The following is a 19,419-nucleotide window of genomic DNA, read 5'->3' on the forward strand; positions in this document are numbered from 1 at the left end:
GATTCTTGTGAAATATCCCGAGATTTCCTGCCCTGTGCAGTCGAAACTGTGCTACAAAACACCCAGTACTGGGTGTAATCCCATTCATTTATATGAACTGGGAAGTTTTAAATTACAGATCACATGGTCGCTTCTCTCCTCCCGTGCAATTCAGCACACTCCAAATGCGGAAGAGAAGTGATGGTAAACAAACACAATTTCCCTTTAATCTAAAGGGCTTCAGAGAGATGGTATGCGAGGGTGGGGGGGGACTTGTCTCCATTGAGGAGAATAGCAGCTTTGGAGATGGGTTTAATCAGGGAAATGGTGCAAGCAAGGGGATAAATTAAATCCTCCCTCCCCAGTGCCACTTTCCTGAACAAATTAGCAGCCCCCACAGCTGCTTTGAAGTCAAGAAATATGTGGGGGGGGGGGATCTGATTGCAGATCTCCCTCATTTAGTTTGGCCCTTATGGCCCGATCTAATACATGTCTACTCTGAAGTAAGTCTCATTAAATTAAACAGGGCTTCCTCCTCGGGAAGTGGGTATAGGGCCATCAGTGAAACCAAATAATAATAATAAATTTATTTCTTAACCACCTCTCCCTTTGGATCGACCCAATGATTGAGAAACAGGTACGGATAATTACATGAAACTCAATGTGGATTATAGTCATAATAATCCATTTCTTTACAAATAAACAAGTTAAGCAAGTTAGAAGAGAGCCATAAAGTCAGAAAATACATTTTGCCTGGAAATTAATTTAACTTAAAGTAATCTATCCAATGTGCTCATCATCTCTCATCAGCCTCTTGTCATTAAGCTGTCAAGTTTGGTTTGGCAGTTTTTATAACGTTCCAGAAGATGCTTTGAGGCAGCAGGAATCTGACTGACATGATTTTCAGAAAGCCAAGCCTGCTTAAAAACAAGCTGGCTTACTCAAAGTCAGATGGAGAAGATTTGATCATGTCTTGGATAGCTAGGTCATTAGTTTGCCTCAAGGTCAGCCAATTTCTATTATCTTAAGGCAGTAACGAATGCCACCAAAAAGCTCTTCAGCTTGAGCCTGGTGCCATGATTTGCAACTGCCCCATTAAGTACAAAGCAATGAATATGATTCATGTTGAATCATTCTTAAAGTATTGCTATAATCTTCCTAATGTCACCACTGTGACTTGTCAGTACACGGGGTACACTGTAATGGAAGACATCTACGTGCCGGTTTATCAAAATACGAATTCCTTCTGGTGGAATCATTTGTCTGCCAACAGTCTTGAAATGTATTCTGGGATCTTTATGTATAGGAGGAACGATCTGGTACACCAAGGAGACTTAAAAAGCAAAAAGAAAGAAAGAAAGGGCTACAAATTGTTTTGTGTCCACAAGTTAGATGAGGTGAGAGGGAAGGAGAACTGGCAGACCAACTAGGTGAAAACAGGACATAACTTTCTTAACAGTACGCACACTTCAAGACAATTTGGCAAGTGAAATGCTGGGGACCCCACTGCTCTCTGCTGATTAGTCACTGTAAGGCAATTTGATCGGTGTGTAGACAATGGCAGACCCAGATCAACTACTGACGGCTGCCACTCCACTCTTTTAGCCCTACACACGAGCGGGCAAATGTCTGCACAGGGCTAGGGACTGTCCAACAGTCATGTCTGCTCCATAGAACATGGTAGAGTTTAGGGTTTTTGAAATAAGGGATACTATGAAATTTTATGAACCTGTTACATTCTGGAATGAGAGTTTTGTTTTTCCCTCCACAAAAGTGACAGTCAACAATTTAAAACCAAGAACAACATGAGATCAGCTTATGATCAAAGGTGCCCATTCACATGCCTCTGATTCCTTTCAGTTCTGTTTAGTTTGATGCACTGGGAAAAAAGACAGCTTTCAAGAGGTACAAAACTGGACGACTCACTGTTGGCTGCTGGGAACATACATTGTAACACCATGTACTTGACTGTAGGCCACATAAACTTTGCCGTTTTATTGCTGATGAATGCTGATAAAGTGTTGTATTGAATTATTCTCACATGAAATGAAATAAAAACAGAAACACTCTCAGCACATGGAGTATTACACTACGTTCCACAGAGTGCTCTTTGCAACCTGGACACAAGATTTTATTTTTATAGGGAACAGATGCTTGCAAAACACTATCTGGCAATCCAGACCCCACCCCCGCCTACTTTATTTTCCATATCCCAGAGAGATAATGATTTTCCTAAGCATCCCCTCCATTGCCATTGAGCTTGCTGCATGGCTGATGAGTGTGCAAATGTCACAGGCACTGGTGGTTGTCTTAATAATGAATGGATGACATCATTATTTCTTGCCTATATAAATGGCAAATTTACTTTTTAAAATTAATTAACCATTGACAACGCTCTTCCATGTTGCACAATACCAACACGCCAGCACTCTTCTGCATCTTTTTTAAAGTGCCAAATAGCAGTAGTTCCCTGCTGCATCACTTTGTAAACATTGGATTCAGTGGTAGTTCTTTCTCAAGCGAGCCACATGTCCAGATTGTTAGACACCGCTATTCTAGGAAGTACTACGGTAAATACTCGACTGAGCCATCCCTGTTTTAATTAACAAGTACCTTATGAAGAGCTTGGTAATTTTTTGAGGGACATTTTGGTTTATCTGAATAAAAGTACTGGCTGGCTGTGAATTTTAGTCCATGTAGTCAGTTCTTTATGTTGCCATGTTAATTTGCAATCTTACAAAAATGTTAATTCTTGTTGGTCGTGTCCACATACCTGTTTCAGGAATTTATTTATTTATTTATTTAAAATATTTATATCCCGCCCTATATCACTAAGATCTCAGGGCGGCGTACAGATAAAAACATACAGTATAAAACAATAAATATACACAGTTAAAAACAAATTAAACCATAATCCAAGTTAAAACAATATATAATTTAAAAGCAACAGATGCAGTTAAAACAGTTAAAACAATGTGCCAGTGAGTTTAACCAACAAACGCTTTGTTAAAAAGCCATGTTTTTACTTGGCGTCGAAATGCAATCAATGTTGGCGCCAATTTGGCCTCCAAGGGGAGGGCATTCCACAGTCAGGGTGCCACCACAGAGAAAGCCCTCTCCCTTGTCCCATCATAACGTATATGTTGCATTGGTGGGATGTGGAGAAGGGCTCCTCCAACAGATTTAAGGTCTCGGGCAGGCATATATAAGGAGATATGACATATGCCCAGACATGCATAGCGAGCTATATTGTGGCAGAGAAGCAAAAGCATAATAGGATTGTTGTTGTTCTGTGATGTGTAATGCAACGCTTAAGAGAGGGGGGGGAGAGAAATAAAGGCTTTAGTAAAGATATCATTTTTAATGTTCTTGTGTCGTCTGTGACATTTCACTCCTTGATGTGAGAAAAAAGGATTCGCAGCTTTTAAAAAAGCTTTTCACTTATCACAGAAAGGAGAAAAAATCAGCACAGTAGGAAATCTCTATGTTGACATACTGACATTGGTGCCATTTTTTGATCTAATCGGGGAAGGAAATGACCTTACAAGCAGGATTTACAAGCCTGGGTCAACAGCCTCCACAAGGCAGCAGTCAGGAGCAATTCCCTGCTTGTTCGGAAATACATCTTTCTAGGATTTTCATCCTGTCGGTCACTTGTAGCCTTGCAGTACCAGCAGCACACACTGCCCTTAATAGCACCAATGCTCAGTTCTTTTGATATCTTCTAATACTATTTTACTTTATTTTTTGTTTTCTCACTGTGATCCAGTAGGGCTGTAATAGCAGTATCTCCTAAGCCTTTAAAAAAATAGAAATAATATTAGCGGAATGAAACCAGGGCTTTCCAAACCATATCCTTCAATTTAATCCTTTTACCTGAATTAGGAAAAAGAACAGGGGGAAGGGGGGAACTTATTAGTAATAAAGTATGTAGCTCAGGATATCAAAAAGCATATCTGTGCCCCTCAAGTTCGTATCACAGCGAAAACGTTTGAACAGCAGATTCAAAGCCCATTTCTCAAGGCAAGGCTACACTAACATTAACCTAAGATGCTGGGATAGTTGTACTACTTTCTAGATCCTACAGCAACTTATTTGGAAAGGCCAGGGGGTGGGGAAAGCCCCGTGGTGGCTCCCATGGTGGCACTGTGCCACTAATATGATGTCGCAGCCACTGCAGAACTATCCCAGGCTTACTGCCAAAGCTCTGAAGTAAAAAAGTCGGGGACTTACCTTGACTTTTTTCTCTGGAGCAAGGCAAGGATGGCACATCTGCCATCTATCGCCACTCTGGAGTGATGTGGAGGCGTGGCTGAACAGATGGCGACCCCTGATTGGTTGCTGGCCAGCCGGGCAGGGGAAACAAAGCAAGTTGGTGAGCCAAATGGCCGCTGGAATGCCCCTGCATTACCTTGGTGTGGGAAGAAGAGTCTCCCTTTTGCTGGGGGGAAGTTCTACATTCCCTTGGCTTCAATCCCCGTGAAGTAAGGGGAAAAAAGCCAGGGAGGGACAGGCAAGGGTGGCAGTTCCCCAATAATCCGTATAAACTCCGCGTTTGCTCCTTGGTGTGGGGATAATGTGGCTCAACCCTGCAGGAGTGAAACTGTGGGGGTTTGGGGGGCTCGAGGTGCCAATGCACCCCAGGTAGGACATTAGGACTGATGGGGCTTACAATCAATAGCTATTGCACAGCTATTCCATCTGTGCCTCCTTTTCTAGTAAGAAAAAAGAATTGAAGAATCGATGAAAAAACACAGGAGAGTTGAATTCAAGTGGAATTCAAAGTTGTCTGGATCTCCATGCTTGAGGCTCATCTAGAAGCCCTTGTTTCCAGAACAGGAAGTCTGAGCGGAGCTCCATTCTGTGAACTCTGCTGAATCCCTCCATCCCAGAAACTTGCGTTTTGGATTTGTTCCGATGGTTTTCGAAACTGATAGTTTCCCATTATGCCAACAGTGAGTCCTGCTAGCTTCCGGGTAGCAATGGATATGGCCCATTGCTTCCCCTCCATTTATTGTCCAAGTTTTGAATACTGATCACACCCCAGAGAGAGTGCTGTAAAAGTCTGTAAAAGCAATTTTTTAAGGACCTGTGCAATTCCTAAATTAGTCAATGGGCTGTAAGTAGTGACATAGTCCAGGAAAGCTCATGAGTTTGTGGGGAAAGGGTGCTGTGCAGTCCCTGAGCTGGCCCAAAGGGAAGTTTCCCAAGGTGACTGGCAAAGAGGACAGGCAAAATCCCTTTATACATTCTGTGGGTATATTAATATATGTCTAGAGAGAAAGTCATATATATGGCAATGTCCTTCCTTTGTGTAATGCCACTGGTGCAGAGAAATCTTGTGTCACAATAGCAGATTTTGCAAAGCAAGCATTCCTTCTCAGTGGTTAATTTCTGAGCTGAGAAGAGCCAGGTTTCAAATCAGCCTGAAATCATGGAGCCTCTCTACACAAGGCTTTTATGGTGTACTCAGCATTGCTCACTCATGGACCTCTCCCGATCTTTACAACCATTAGGGGGTTTTTCCCCTAAGGAAGAAAGTCTGCTATTATTTAGAAAAAACATTATAAATCTCCATATAATTGCACAATTCCACTATTCCACAGCCATCTAGTGGTTGTACAATGAAACATATACGAAAGCAGAGAAAGACACACACGCACACACACACACATACAGAAAAATGTTTCTAACGGAGCTGATTTTAATCACACAAAGAATCTAGAAGCAGAAGCTCCCAGAAATGTGCAGGACACAAACCTCAAGTAGAAATGTGCCTCATGTCTTGTGTCCTAAAAACCACTAAGCCAACTGGTGTAGGCAAGCAATTTGTTAACTGTGTAGCCAGATATGGGGGACTACCTCTTCTATAATCCCCCAGCTGGCTCTTCTGGCTGGGGAATTATGGGAGTTGAATCTGGCAGGCACCACCAGGCTGGTGAACTAGGACCAGGAAGATATAAATTAAAATCCTCGACTGTTCAATGAGCTCCTTGACTGACCCTGATGTGGTCAACACATCCAATCTTCACCTACCTCACAGACTGTGAGGATAAAAACTTGGGGGAGAACTTGACATGTTGCCCTGACTTCTTCGCAAGAAAGATGAGATAATAGCAATGTAATTAATAATAGGCAGTAAGGGGGGAAGATACCTTACAAATAGTAAGATGCACTGATCTAACATTCTGAGCCAGAATCAGTCACTCTAAAGGGTGAGTGAAGAAAAAATGGACCCAAATGTCACACTCCAATATGGTTTAATCCCAGATCAAATAAACTCACAGTGCCAGCAGTAAGCTATTTATCCCAATTCTACTTTACAAACTCAAAGTAAATTTGCCACTTTCTTTAATGGCTCTGTACCTGCCATACAAAAAGTTAGCAGGTGATGCTTTTTTCTGGCCTAGAGATATGTGGTGGGAAGACTTTTGCCTGCTAAATTTTCTGAGCATCGGGCTGCTGTTTTAGACCCTGGAAGCAGGCCAGTAAAAATGAAGGCAAACCTTTTAAAGCAAGACGTCAAAGAATAATATCTCCATTTTTTGTGAAGCTAAAAGATCTTGGCTCAAACATTACACTCAAATGGGTCATGATGATCCTAACAAGTTTCAGGTTTGAGCAAACCTATCAGTCGCGTGTGATCATTACGAAGTCTCACATTGCCAATGACAAATAAACTGCTAGTGGAGAGTGCTTAAAAATGAAGGGACAAAGCTCAAAGAGGCAGACGAAAGGAAGAATTCCAAGCCACCACTGTGTGGCAACAGTGGGAAACAAGGAAGGGGTCGAAAGAAATGTGTTGCAGCTGTAATTTTCCAGAAAGTCCTGGAAAAAAGAAATGCAAAACGGCTGCTGTACTGTATAGAGTGACATCTATTCCTTCAAACAAAAGCCAAACAGCACAATCTTGGGAGGGGGGATATCCCAGGGAATAGGAGAGTTTACATTTTTCATTGTATCAAGAGAGACAATTAAAAGGGGGGAAAGGTGGCTTCTTCTTTAAACCATTTCTGGGTGAAAGAGAAAGGGACCCAAAGCTGTTTTAAGAAAAGGCTGCTTAAAATCTAATGGATGCTGCATGAAAAGGACCTTCCTAATGTGAAGAGACAAGCTGAATGGATGGATTATAAGAATGCCGTCTTACCATTATTTGATCTTCTCCTACGAAAAGTTCTGAAGATTCAGACTTCTGAAAGGATGGTAAAGCTATAAACTCTAAATGAAACCACCTTTTAGAGAAACCGCTGAGCATAAATGTAGTCTTCCTCAAGTGTTATGGCAAAACTTGTCAATGAATTCTGATTCAGATTAGAACAGAGATACTCTTTGCTTTTTGAAGTGTTGAAAATAGGTCCCCACCACTAAACTGGGGGGAAGTCAACCCTGTTTGGCTACAACCCACTCATGCAGAGAAGCAAGGTCCTTAAAAAGCACATGCCCTCCACCCAGTTTGAAACAGGCTTGAAAATTCAAAAATACGTTTTGGAAAATGTGTGCATACACTTGGAATTCTATTAATTGGGATTCTAACCTGGTTGTGCTTTTTATACTGTATTTTGTATTTGTGTTTTTAATCTGTTGGTTGTTTTATTATGGTTTTAATTTTTGTGAACTGCCCAGAGAGCTTCGGCTATTGGGCGGTATAAAAATGTAATAAATAAATAAATAATTTTGTCATTTGGGTTCTTATTTGCATTATCCTGTTCCCCCCCCCCCCCAGCAACAACCATGGGGGCAGAGTAACAATATAACAAATTAATCAAAGAAAAATGGCTACCTTTGCTTTTTGTGTGACCTGCAGAACACCAAATTTAGCAGTTTTGCAACGGAGGATATACAACCTAAAGTTGGGACTTTATTCTCTTAGGGTTCATACTCTACAGCTACTATAGGGTGACCATATGAAAAGGAGGACAGGGGTCCTGTATCTTTAACAGTTGTATTGAAAAGGAAATTTCAGCAGGTGTCATTTGTATACATGGAGAAGCTGGTGAAATTTCCTCTTCATCACAACAGTTAAAGCTGCAGGTGCCCTGCCCTTTTTAAAATCTGGTCACTCTCATACAGCTCCTGCAGCTTTAACTGTTGTGATGAAGAGGGAATTTTACCAGGTTCTCCATATATACGAATGGCATCTGCTGAAATTTCCTTTTCTATGCAACTGTTAAAGACATAGGAGCCCTGTCCTCCTTTTCATATGGTCACCCTAGCTACTGGTAGAGCTACCCAGTTCAGCTTCTAGCCACCTTTTTGCCTGGTACATCAGCTAAAATCAGCTCCAGCTTTGATAATATAAAGACTGCCCATTTTCCACTGCCAGAGGAACCTCAATGTTTAACGGAATATGACGACCTTTCTGAGTAACCAACTGGATTTTATATTTTCAAAAGTTTGAAATATAGTTTATCAAACTTTCTTTATCCCAACAACCCTAAGAGAAATTCTCACATCAACTGATAGAACCTTATTTGAATGTCTGCATACTGTTCCTCCTCTTTTCCATCTCAAGATTATAATCATGCAGATATTATGACCTCAACCTCATCAGTTTTGATCTCTCCCTTCCCACCTCACACCTTCTTTTTGTAACTTCTTGCCTGATGAAGAGAACTGAAAATCTTGAAAGCTTGCACATTAAAAAAAACACCTTTTAGTGGACTTAATGTTATTTAATTAACATTATAGTAATATTAAAGTAATAATAATTTAGAATTCTTTGTAATATTATTTTTCTTACATCTTTTTATCAGATAATTCTGGCATTCCATAGCATCAATTTATAATGCGTTTGTATTCAATCTGGAGACAAGGAAAATCTGAAGGTGCTAAATTGTGAGTTCTTGTACATTTTCACTAATTGGACCATCCCAATATCTTTTCCTGTGGCTCAGCAAATCTTAGGCATGGACAGTAATATTGACCCCCTTTTTGTTTGTGGGTTTATATTAGAAGGAATTACCTATCAGATAACTGTCATTAAATTACTCATATATCTTAAATGAATGTACCGTGCTGAAAACTCATTGAGAACTGATCTTCTTCAAACTCCTCATGACCACTTCTGCCACTATCAACCCGGTGATGCATGTCTAAATAAATCACTGCTATGTTATAGGAGTTGCAGTTCCTATAACATAAAACCTAGTTAAAGGCATACTAGTTATTTGCTACGCCTCTTGTCTATAGCTTTACTGTATTTAAGCTATGCTGGAGTTCAACTTGAGGATGAAGAGAAAAATTATATTGTTTCTCCCTCTTTGCCAAACGTCTTGATAACTTTGAGCAAAACAGCAAGCAGTAGCAGGATATCTCCTTTACCGTTTCATCTCCTGATTAATAATATAATAGTTCTATTGGAAAAGATCGCCATCTGTCTGAATGAAAAGGAATGACCAGAGCACCTTACGTTCTTAGTAAAAAGTACGTTTTGCATGTCGAACTCTTGAAAATATTGAACGAACAATATTCAGAAGAGGCCATTCGGTTTTATACAGGGAATAAAATAATAAGAAAACAGTTCTTAAAATGAATGAGGGAGGCAAAAAGGGTTTCCCCTTTTTGTGAATAATCCATAGCAGACAACATCCACATGCAGTCACCCATCCCACTGCAGGCCGAAGCCTTTCCAGCTGAGGCAATGTGACATGACATGCTCGCTGCCGCACAGCTATAAATCGAGCTAGGAGAAAGGGCTGCTTTGTGGGTATTTCACTCCTAACAGTTGTCTGACCTTGCCATTCATTTTCAGATGCCCAAGGGTAGGGTGACCATATGACCGGATTTGCCCGGTTTTTTGATGGCAAATCTGGGAGGGGAGGAGAAATCCGGATTTTTTTTCCAAAGAGCAGCTCTAATGGGAATTAACAAAAATGCTTATAACTCCGTAATTTTTTAAGATAAAGACATGAAACTCGGCACAATGGTAACTCTTAGGAAGGGCTTTAGCCATACCAAATTTGAAACAGATCCGTTCATCCATTGATTTTTTAGGAATTTTTTAAAAATTGAGGTTTTAAAATTATTATTTTTAAAATTGTCATTTTTAAAGATAAAGAGATGAAACTTTGCACCATGAAAGGATTTAGGTAGAGCTTTAGCCACACCAAATTTGAAACAGATCTGTTCATCCATTGATTTTTTAGGAATTTTTTAAAAATTGAGGTTTTAAAATTATTATTTTTAAAATCATCATTTTTAAAGATAAAGAGATGAAAGTTGGCACCATGAAAACTTTTAGCTAGAGCTTTAGCCACACCAAATTTGAAACAGATCTGGGGGCAGTAGCAAACCCTGTTAACAACAACAGCAGCTTGCAATGAGTGAAGATAGTCAGAAAAGATATTTGAGGGAAGGGGAGAATGTAACACACAGAGTATAGCAAAAGCTTCAAAGTACAGCAAAACCTACAAAAGTAGGGGTGAGTGAAGTTAATTTCAGATACACTGAATCTCTCTCTCTCACTTGTTCTTTATTTCAGTGATTTTAACATTAAGATGTTATGTAGAACAGATTTGTCTTAAATGTGTGCTGTAAAATCAGACATGTGACCAAGGCTATGTTTGGGTGGGCACGCCCCCTTGGTACTGGACACGCCCCCTTGGGGTCGACCATGTTGTCCTCCTTTTTGGTTTCCAAAATATGGTCACCCTACCCAAGGGCAATTAAGAGTGCCCTTTCCAACGCCTCCTTTAGGCTAACTTCAAACAAAACACTTGCAACCTTAACAAAACTCTCCTACAGGGAACGATACAGCTGTCTAACACACACCTGAAACACACTCAGGAAACACAAAGCAATCCGATGCACTGACTGCTTTTCCTTGGGAAGTTGAAATCAGGACTTCAGCTGCTCCCACGGGCGTTGCTGGGGCCAAAAAGCCGCTAAAAGTGGGCCCTTAGCCGCTCCCGTTTTTACTACATGTTCACTGGTATTTATTGGGACAGTGTAAAAGCCAGGATGGAACTAGCCGGAGTGGCCCCTTTATATTAAAAAAATTGCCAAAAATAGCGGCCTGTGTTAGAAACACTTAAGATCAGTATTTTAGGGCTAAACCCCTTGAATTATTTATTATTATTATTATTATTATTATTATTATTATTATTATTATTATTATTATTATTAGCCCAGAACACATCCGGAACAGAATGGAATGGCCCGGAACAGTCACTTCTGAATGAGCAAAATCAACTAAACTCTCCAGTCACATTTAACTACATGGCAGGGATGCAATAAGACACAAAATATCCACAGAAACCATGTTCTGATACCCTTTCCTGGCCATAGTCCATATTCTGCAAAATGGCCCAGTACAGCAACTTCCAAGTGAGCCAAATCAACCAAATTCACCAGTCACACATTACTACAGTGATGGCCAAAATTGTGGGCACTTTTTGACATTTTCATGTTTTGCAACTTCGCATGCTTATAGAATTCCCCCCCAACACACACAAAATTCAAATGTTTATGTATCAATTGAAAGACCTGATTGACATAATACAACAATCCTGCTTCTTTTCCTGGGTGTCCAATCAACTCTTTTCTTTAGTGACATTGCTAGGGTGACCATATTTTGGAAACCAAAAAGGAGGACAACATGTCTGCCCCCAAGGGGGGCATGCTCACCAACATATCCATCCCCAAAGAGGCATGCTTACCAACGTATCCATCCCCTAAAGGGGGTGCCCACCCAAACATGGCCTTGGTAACAGGTCTGATTTCACAGCACACAATAAAGACAAACCTGTTCTATATAACATCTTAATGTTAAAATCACTGAAATAAAGAACAAGAGAGACATTCAATGAATCTGAAATTAACTTCACTTATTCTTACTCATTCTTACTTTTGTAGCTTTTGCTGTACTTAGAAGCTTTTGCTATACTCTGTGTGATACAGTTTCCCCTTCTCTCAAATATCTTTTCTGACTGCAAATCCTTCACTGGATGACCATAGTCTCACCTTTCTTAACATTTAACACTCTTTCCCCCATCACCTTTCTCATATCTATACTCACACATTCAGCATACGGCTACCACTGAACAAACCAAGCAGTTGACAGGTACAGAAAAATGTAGTACAACAAACTAGCAACCTAGCATTAAAAAGAGTATAAAATACGATTACACACTAGAGGCATTCAAGAGGGAGCTAGACAACCATCTGTCAGGGATGCTTTAAGGTAGATTCCTACATTGAGCAGGGGGTTGGACTCGGTGGTCCTATAGGCCCTTTCCAACTCTACTATTCTATGATTCTATGGGAACCATTCTGGAACAAGAAAATACTTTGCAATCAACCAGACATAACAGTCATAAACAAAAAAGAAACACACATACCTACCTACCTCATTGGCATAGCAATACCTAGTGACAAAAACGCTGCACAAAAGGAAGAGAACAGAGAGGAAAATATACACCACTGGCTATGGAAGTTAAAGAACTATGGCAACAGGGGGAAATTACAATTATTCCGTTAAGTCACCAGCATCACATCATTTTTACATTTTATTTTCACAGAAAACCTTCAGAAACTAGGCCTACGAAAATACATCTACACCAACATCCAGAAAGCAGCCATAATTAAAACATGCTCAATTGTTATGAAATTCCTGAATCTGTAAATCTGACAGCATGACTTGGCAAAGCCTGTCATATTCATCTAGAAAAAACACCATGAGCAAGAAAGAGATAATAATAATAGCAAGCCTGTTAATTTTTTAAAAAGATTTTTTTAAGAAAGATGAACAATTATCACCAATTATTACAAAATATATGTCAGGCCAATTATATCAAACAAACTGGAGAGGAAGGTCTATGGGTAAAAAAGGATTATTAAAAAAATAAATTACTATCTTCTAGCACTAGCTAGAGTCCCACTCCTTCCTTTGCACTGCAGAGCAAGTAGCCACAAATAACTCAAGCAAGCAAGCCAAACCACATACCGTAGAGGATGGCTAAAAACAACTAAGTTGGGGAAAAAATTCCTTCATGACTCAAAATTCCTGATCCCAAGCAAGTATGATGACCCAGCAAAGATTTTAGGAAATCTCATTCCTATTGGCATAGATTGAGATATTGTGCTGGTCAGAATTTTTATCAGTAGAACTCCAATGGAAATACCTTAATGGGAGACTTGCCAGTGAGATACTGTGGCAATCCTACACATGTCTACTCAGAAGCAACTGCATTGAGCTCAATTGGGCATACTTCAATTGGCTAGGAAACTTAAGACACAATCATATGCATGCATGTTTAGACAGAAAAAAGTCATACAACTTCCAGAATATCATGCATATGTTGTACTATTCTGAAATCCTGTCTAAATGCTAAGTTTTTATTTTAAAAATCAGCTGCTTGCTTAAGTTGCTCAGTTTCACAGGCATTACACTGCACCAGCTGTGAACTTTTATATATATATAATATATACTTACAAAACCTTGGCTGAAGTTTGATATTTTAAAAGATTTTAGATCTTTTAAACAACTAAACATTGCATCCCTACTCATTAAAAAGAAATCAACGAATATTTCTTAATAGATTTCATGACAATAACAACAGCAGTTTGATTAAAACTCTTGGTAAACATATAAAAATACACCCAGTCCAGAACTTGGTGTATGCTCAGATGCTTACATGAAGCAACTATGCACATGGAGTCACTTTTCGTTTAAATGAAGGGATCCAATTGAGGTCTTCAAAGGAATGTGTATGTGGATCTAGTCCCTTCTTTGAAATGAATTAGTATGTTCTTGTAGTTAGGAACATTCTGTGCCTATACTGGAGCACTTGGATCCATAAGCAAGCTTGAGTCTCAGGCCTCCTGTACTCCTTCTCATGAATTTAATTTACCTTTAATAAAAACAACTGGGCATTTTTTTCCCTCATTGCCTCTACTTTGAATACAAGAGGACGAAGCTTTGATACAAGCAGCACAAACCTATGCATATTTATTCAGGGAGGACAGTGCTCCTGTACCTTTAACAGATGTGTAGAAAAGGGTATTTCAGCAGGTATCATTTATATGCATACAGCACCTGAAAAAATCCCTTTTTATCACAACACATAAAGCTCCAGGAGCCTCTTTTGTAGCTGGTCACTCGAAAGTGGGCAGGGCTCCTGCAGTAACACACTGGTAATGCTTATACATATCAATCATAAGATTCTTATATCCTCTGTGACTATAACCCATAAAAAAAAGAGCTTAAAGTGGAAATAACAACTACGTTTAATACAAATTATTTACCTCAAACTCTATATTTCAGACTATATATAAGTGAGAAAGGGGGGATGTGTGCCTTAAAAACATCCTGCAACTCCCAATACTCACTGCCTGGAAGGATGCACTTACCGGGGCCCAGAAACAGCGAGCACTTGTAGCATTGCTGCTGCCACCAGCACAAATGCCTGCTTGCGTGATGCAGGAGGGACAGTCCATGGAGAGGTCATCTTCGCCACCGCACATTTCCCGAGGACCCCACAGCTGCCTGCTTCTTCAGCAAACTCTCCTAGGCCTCAGTAAATGCAGCCCTCCAAAGCAATGCATGCTGGGAGTTGTAGGCTGTTCATTGCCCGCTTCCCCAGAAAGCTCTGTATGAACAGCCTACAACTCCCTGCATACATGTCATTGGGAGCAGGTGAGAGAGGGCAGGATTGGGGTGGGGAGCTTCTCCGGGCCTCCGGAAAAGCACCCCCCTCCCCTGGCCCCTGCATTGTGGGGCTTTAGAAAGGTGCTCAGAAAGGGCCTGTTTGGGTGGATGCCATAAGGAAGCCCTTTTCTCTTCCACTCAAATGGCAGCCGCCATTTGAGTGGAAGGAAAAACAACTTCTCTGTTGTATCCGCCAGTAAAAGGCCCTTTCTGAGGCTCCACGTTTGGGGAGTGGGCACTTCTCCAGGCTTCCGGAAAAGCACCCCCTACCCCTGCATCACAGGGCCTGTTAGGCAGACATGGAGGGCATCATGCTAGGAGGGTGGAGCCAAGCAGTCTCCAGAGCCTAGCCTCACCCCATCTCCGGACTACCACTCCCAGAAACCTCCCTGCTAGTCCAGAATGCAATATTTCTCCTTCCTTGGTCTCTCATCAGCCTCCATGTCCTGCAACTCGCCTCCCAGACTTCCTGGAGAAGCAGAAATGGTGAGTTTTCCCGGACGTTTGAATAAATTATGAGAAAACCAGCCAGATCTCTCAAATGGATCTCATTTCTGGACATGTCCGGGCATTTCCTGTCAGATGGTCACTTTAGACATTGCTCTATTCACTTTTCATTTGAGAGATACTTCAAATATTCACACAATCTCCAATTGCGCTTCAGTTACAGAACAAACAGCAAAACTGACTTTCCCCAACTTGAAACATGATGTATCGCAGCTACTGCCAAGTGATTGGTCCCCAGAACAAGGACTGTGATTGGCCAGTAGGGTTTGCAATTCCAATCCGCTTCTTCACTCAATCACACCTGTTTGTTTTTAGACTAAAGTTAGCATAACTTTTTTTGTACTGCAGATATTTGCATTCTGGTTTTTGTATTGAAATCAGCATTAAATTCCCTTTCAATTGATATATAAACATTTGAATTTCGTGAAACAGAACATTTTCTATAAGCAAAGATACAAACATGAAAATTTCAAAAAGTGTCCACAATTTTGGCCACCACTGTAGATGGAACTGATGTAATAGGCTCCAAAATTTACCCATGGTGTGATATGTGACTGGTGAGTTTGGATGATTTCACTCATTCAGAAGTGGCCATTCTGCGGGCTATTCCATTCTGTTTTGCTTGTGTTCTGGACATTATGGGGTTAATAATAATATCATATTGCAATGGTTTTAGCCCTAAAATATTGTTCTCAAGTCTTTCTGACACATGCCACTATTTTTGGCACAATATATATATAAAATACGAAGGGGCCATTCTGGCCCATTCCATTCCGGCTTTTACATCGTCCTGTACATATTGTACTTTTCCTTATTGATATTGTTTATTGTTAGGGAGCACACTCTTTTTTCATTGAATTATTTTATTTTATTTCTATACTGCCTTTTTGGGTGCCAAGCACAGCAGTTTACAAAAAAAGCAAAACATACAAACCATAGTCAAATACAAACAGAGTCAAACATGAAAAAAATCAATACTGAAAAGCAAAGTGTAGTGAGTGAATCCATTCACAAATGAGACAGAAAGACAAACTTGAAATTTGGCATGCTGATACATTTGGCTGTACAAAGGACAAGAAAAATCTAAAAACATGAAATTTTGGATTTTAAATATTTTTAAAGAATTTAATAAAAAAATGAGGCTTATGCCTACAACTCCCAGCATGCCTTGGGTGGAACTCCCAAAAGTCTTGTCTTGCCACCAAACTATGACTTATGATCATGACCAGTACAAATTGCTATTATTCCTTCAGGACATTCCATAAATGAAATTTCTTCAGGAGGAGATATTGAAAATTGCTTTATCCTCTGTGTGGCTCCATAGCAGTGGCATAATGCCACCAGCACCATAAGGCAGTGGGTTGACCGTTTAACTATAAAATAAAATAAAATTAACAAGTGCCATGGTGTGTCTTCAGAGCACGGGTATGTCAGATTTATTTATTTATTTATTTAAGGATTTTTATGCTGCCATTCAGCCAAAAAAGGCTCTCACGGCGGCTTACAAAAGTATTTCTTGACAGTCCCTGCCCACAGGCTTACAATCTAAAAGACATGACACAAAAGGAAAGGGGATTGGGAGGGAGGAGGAGGAGGGGGAAAAGGAAAGCAAATTCAGGCACTACAATCTTAGTTGCAAAGTTCAGCAGTTACAGTTGACAGCTGGAGCTGGACCCAGGCACGGTGGAGAGGTGCCTGGCTGCTGCTTCCTCCCTCTCTGGTGGCCTCTGCAGTGACAGTTGGTAGCAGGAGGGAGAGGGCTCTCAGCTGGAGCTGGACCCAGGCACGGTGGAGAGGTGCCTGGCTGCTGCTTCCTCCCTCACTGGTGGCCTCTGCAATAAAAGGCCCAAGTCACCAATGGCATTGACCATTCTGGCTCTCTGCCAAAACCTGTTAAATATAGATATTATATAGTAAATTATGCCAATAAAGTGTTCTGTGTTCTGGCTGCTTTCCTTTTTTTTCTTAATAATAACTTCAGAGCACATGCATACAACAGTTCCCTGCGTCCACTGAGATCTGCTTCCCTACTATATGTTATTCAGATATCTGGGCAATACGGCTATATTTTGAAAACATATTCTTAGGTTTGCATCTTTTTTAGCTGGTAGAAAGGGTGTTGTGTGCCCTGATTGTTTTTGAAGTTTAGACAGCTGCTCCGGCCAAGGCATGATGGGAGGTGTAGGCATTTCAGGTAAAACAAAAAATGTGGCTTATCACGAAGCTCTAATTTTAAATACAGTTCTTATTAGCACAATTTTTCATTTATTCTAACAAAACAATTTACTAACTCAACCAAACTAAAAAAAACCTAAAGATGAATAAGTTGCAGGGAAATTTATTATTTATCAGATAAATGTTATAGATATTATTCACGGACTCAAGCAAAACTGGGCATATCAGCTAGTTATTAATCAAGAGACGATAGAATGGTAAAACAGATATCCTGCTGCGACTTGCTGATTTGTTTCAATACCTTTGACTGGCTGAGAATGAAAAACAATCAGGCTGAGATCCAGCATAGCTTAAACTGCAACAAAGCTATACATGAGAGCCATAGCTAATTACTGACTCTCTCTTTTTTTAAAAAAACTATGTTTTGTATTATACAAGCTGTCACTGTGATACCATATTTTATTTAAAATATGGATATACCACCCTTCATTAACAAATCACACACAGCTGTACAAAATTCATTTCCCCAGATGGGAGGAGATCAGGGGCCGTGATTTAAAGGTAAGATGGGGGCTTACTCTTTTTTGTACATGTTTTAATCTTGTAAACTGACTTGAGTCCCAGTACTGGGGAAAAGGCAGGCTATAAAATAATAATAATAATAATAATAATAATAATAATGATGATGATGATGATGATGCACTAGAAAAAGGCAATTCCTTTGGAAGCAGCTTAATGGCAAAAAGCTTGATTCCCCCACCCCCGCATTTGATGAGTAAATGGGTGTTTAAAAAGTCCTGATCTAAGTTCCCCAAAGGAAGAGCTGGACGTGCATCCCAGTCCTTTGTGTTGTGGGGCAGTAGTCTGACTGAGTGTCTTGGATTGCTGTAGCCTTCCTCGTAGGAGAGGTTTCTTGAAAGGATCTCCTCTGAAATGATCGAGAAAGCAGTCTTAATTGTTCCAGGGAATCTGAAAATGAAGGGCAAGCACAGCCTGCAGTGGGATGGGTGACTGCATGTGGATGCTGTCTGCCATGGATTATTCACAAAAAGGAGGTGATTTCTAACTCCATTCCCTTTTGCATCATGCAGAAGTCTAGTCATATAGTTTATCTCTCTCTATAAAACAGAATGACTTCTTTGGAATATTGTTCGTTCTATAGTATCAAACGTTTGACAAGCAAACAGTACTTTTCACTCAGAGTGTTATAGACTCAGGTTGTTCATTTTCATTCAGACAGATGGTGATCTTTGCCAATATAGCTATTATTATTAATCATGGGGATATGAAGTTATAAAACAGATATCCTGCTACTGTGGGCTTATGTGTACCAAGACCTTTGACTGGTTGACAGCGGGAGACAATATAATTTTTCCTTCTGGCATCAAGTTGAGCTACAGCAGCAAAGGTATACATGAGAGCCGCAGCTAATTACTGACATTCCTTTTACTGGGTTTGATCATCTATGATCCGTCACTGTGAAAATAATGGTTTCACAGTAGACTCACAGTCAGCCCCCTGCCGGCTTTCAGGCATGAGCAGGCTGGGGTGGGGAGTGGCCCACCACTGCCCTAAATCAGCCCAGGGCACCCCAAGGTGCTTCAGAACTGATCTGATTTGCCTCGGGGTCCCTCAGACCGACCCACCCACTACCCTCTCAGATTCAGACCGAGGCAGGCTAAACTCTCCCGCCTCGCCTCAGATTCGGGGGTCCAGCCCTACTTTTCACTAAATGCCTTTCATTCAGACAAATGGCGATCTTTACTAATAGAACTATTATATTATTAATCAGGAGAAGAAATGGTAAATTGCTCAAAAGTTATCAAGACGTTTGACTGGCAAAGACGGAGAAACAATTTATTTTTTCTCTGTTCTCATGTTGAGGTTCAGCATAGCTTAAAGAGCCACTTTAGAGGCTTTTTGACCCCAGGAAGGACTTGAAAAAGACAGGCAATGCCTGTGGGAGCAACTAGATGTCGACAAGCATGGGCTTTTTTCTGTTTGATGAGTAAATGGTGACTTAAAAAGTAAAATTCCTGATTTAAACTGCCCAAAGGAAGAGCAGTCAGAGCATCGGATTCCTTTGCTCAGGAGTGTGTTAGACGGCTGTA

Source organism: Elgaria multicarinata, chromosome 4 (genome assembly GCF_023053635.1).
Source record: "Elgaria multicarinata webbii isolate HBS135686 ecotype San Diego chromosome 4, rElgMul1.1.pri, whole genome shotgun sequence".
Classification (NCBI taxonomy): Eukaryota; Metazoa; Chordata; class Lepidosauria; order Squamata; family Anguidae; genus Elgaria; species Elgaria multicarinata.